Source organism: Chiloscyllium plagiosum, unplaced genomic scaffold (assembly GCF_037043375.1).
Source record: "Chiloscyllium plagiosum isolate Xiang-an unplaced genomic scaffold, Cpla_swu_hap1 HiC_scaffold_224, whole genome shotgun sequence".
Taxonomy (NCBI): domain Eukaryota; kingdom Metazoa; phylum Chordata; class Chondrichthyes; order Orectolobiformes; family Hemiscylliidae; genus Chiloscyllium; species Chiloscyllium plagiosum.
Window position 1 is genome coordinate 157,501 of NW_028270363.1, and position 2,500 is coordinate 160,000.

The 2,500-nt window shown below is 38.4% G+C and overlaps 1 pseudogene; it reads left to right on the forward strand.

The window, feature by feature from the left end:
• The window catches only part of LOC148133707 (28S ribosomal RNA), an 8,407-nt pseudogene that overhangs the window by 3,534 nt on the left and 2,373 nt on the right, over window positions 1-2,500 (forward strand).

The window sequence follows — 2,500 nt, forward strand, 5'->3', positions numbered from 1 at the left end:
GCCATTTCTCGAAATGTACCAAGGGGGTTATTGATAATGTAAATGTTGAGATTGATGCTAGTGCGAATATTGGTAATAGCAATGTGGAGATGGATTTGAAGAAGTATGTATGTGATCTATGTCCCTTAAGATTTAGTACAGCCAGAGGCCTTGGGCAGCATGAGCGGCATGCACACCCTAATTTGAGGAATGAGAAGAGGAAGATTGGGAGTAGTGGAGGTAGGAAGAAAGAGGGTAGTACTGAGAATAGTAGGAAGGGTGTGTGGTCAGCCGAGGAAGTGAGTATGGTGATAAATTTAGAGCGAGAATTTGCTGGTAAAAGGAATATTAATAAATTGATTGCGGAAAGATTAGGATCAAAGACTGCAAAGCAAATATCAGATAAAAGGCGGCTGTTAGCTAAGAAAACTAAATCGAATGATAAAAAGACTGAAGTAGATGAGGAGATATTACCGAATAGTAATATGGATGAGGAAGAAGAGGAAAGTAACGAGATTGTGGATAGATCACAGGAAGGAATAGATAGTACCCATAACGATATTAATAATTTGGATTGCCCAGAGGGATCAGTGGATGAACTACTTAGTTTAATTGAGGTAAACCTGGGTAGGAATAAAAAGGGAAAAAATGAGTATGAAGGGATCATGAAGATGATCCTAAATAAGATAGAGAAGAAGAATAAAGGAAACACTAGCAATAAGATTAAACAGAATAAACGGACAGATGTCAAATTAAAGGATAGTGAAGTAAGGAAGAACAAGAAGGTTAATGGTGCAATAAGGAGATATGGTAAGAAAAAAGGGAAGTTTAAAGAGATGCAGGTCCTTTTTAAAACCAAACGCCAATACTTAGCTAGAACCTTAATGGGGGCTCCGGGTAGAAGTAAGTGCCCCTTAGAAAAGAAAGACTTAGAAGATTATTTCAAGGGTAAATTAACGAAGGTTAATGAGAAGAGCAATTTGAGGGGCTTTGCTAAGTACAATAATCAGATAGGGGAATCCCAGTTTGCAGCTCTAACGGGACCGATAGTGGTAGAAGATGTCGACCGTGCCATTAAGGCGATGGACATCAAGACTGCTGCGGGTCCCGATGGGATGACAATGGGAGACATTATCAAAATTTTTAACAAGGACAATATGCTGCTGCCAAGATTGTATTCAATCTGGGTGGCCTTGGGCAGGATACCAGATCAGCTGAAGATCAGTAGGACCGTACTTATCCCAAAAAGTAACAATGAGGAAGAATTATTAGATATTAATAATTGGAGACCAATTACTATTGGTCCAATGTTACTAAGAATTTTTACTAAAATTATGGCTAATAGATTGAGCAAGGTTATTAATTTGAATATAAGACAAAAAGGATTTATGACGGGAGTCCCAGGGTGCGAGGAGAATATTAAGATTCTAGAAAATATAATAAAGGGGGCAAAATATAAGAAGAAGGATCTTGCAATAGTTTTTGTAGATTTAGCCAAAGCCTTCGACACAGTGGGACACAAACTGATTGTGACAGCTCTTAGAAGACTCCAGCTCCCGGGAGTATTCATACAACTAATTAGGGATCTTTATGAAAATAATTTTACCCAGATCGAGGGTTTTAATTGTAAAACCGATAATATTCCGATTTTATGCGGGGTTAAGCAGGGCGATGCTCTCTCGCCAATTTTATTTAATATAATTATGGACCCGCTAATTAGTACGATTGAAGAGAAACAAAAGGGGATATTCCTGGATGAAGGTGGGAAGGATTGCCATTGTGCAACGCTGGCATTTGCCGACGATATCGCCCTAATTAGTGAGACATATGAGGGTATGGTATTTAATCTTAGATTAGTAGAAAGATTCTGTCGGAATACAGGACTGGAGGTTAACATTAGAAAAACTAAAGGGTTCTATTTTAGTCACAGGAATAAGTCCTTTATTTATAATGATAAGCCTAACTGGAAATTTGAAGACCGGGAGATTCAATTTATTGAGCCAGGGTCCACTGATAAATATTTAGGGGCCAAGATTGACCCCTGGTTGGGGATTAGCAAGGCTAATTGGGAAAACCAATTAGAACTATGGATAGGGAACTTAAAAGGTTCATCCCTGAAGCCCGTTCAAAAGATTGAAATTTTAAAAACATATTTTATCCCGAGGCTATTTTATTATTTGGTTTTATCAGAGGTTTCTCTGAACTACTCGAAGAAATTGGATGGCATTATTAAAAATGCAGTCAAAGAAATCTTACACCTACCACAATCCATCACAGACGGCATTTTATATGCCAAGTCTCGAGATGGAGGCCTTGCCATAAACCGCCTAGAGATATTTATCCCGATTTCAATTATGAGGAAGTTTGGATCATTGCTGAGTTCGGAAGACGGGGTGCTACATGCGTCATTTAAGTTTGCCGGAAGTAGCTTGAAGGATCGAATGCAGAAGATGAGTAAATTAAGAGGAATGGAAAATATCTGGAATCCAGAGATTATCTATGGATCAGAGGAAAGGGATAT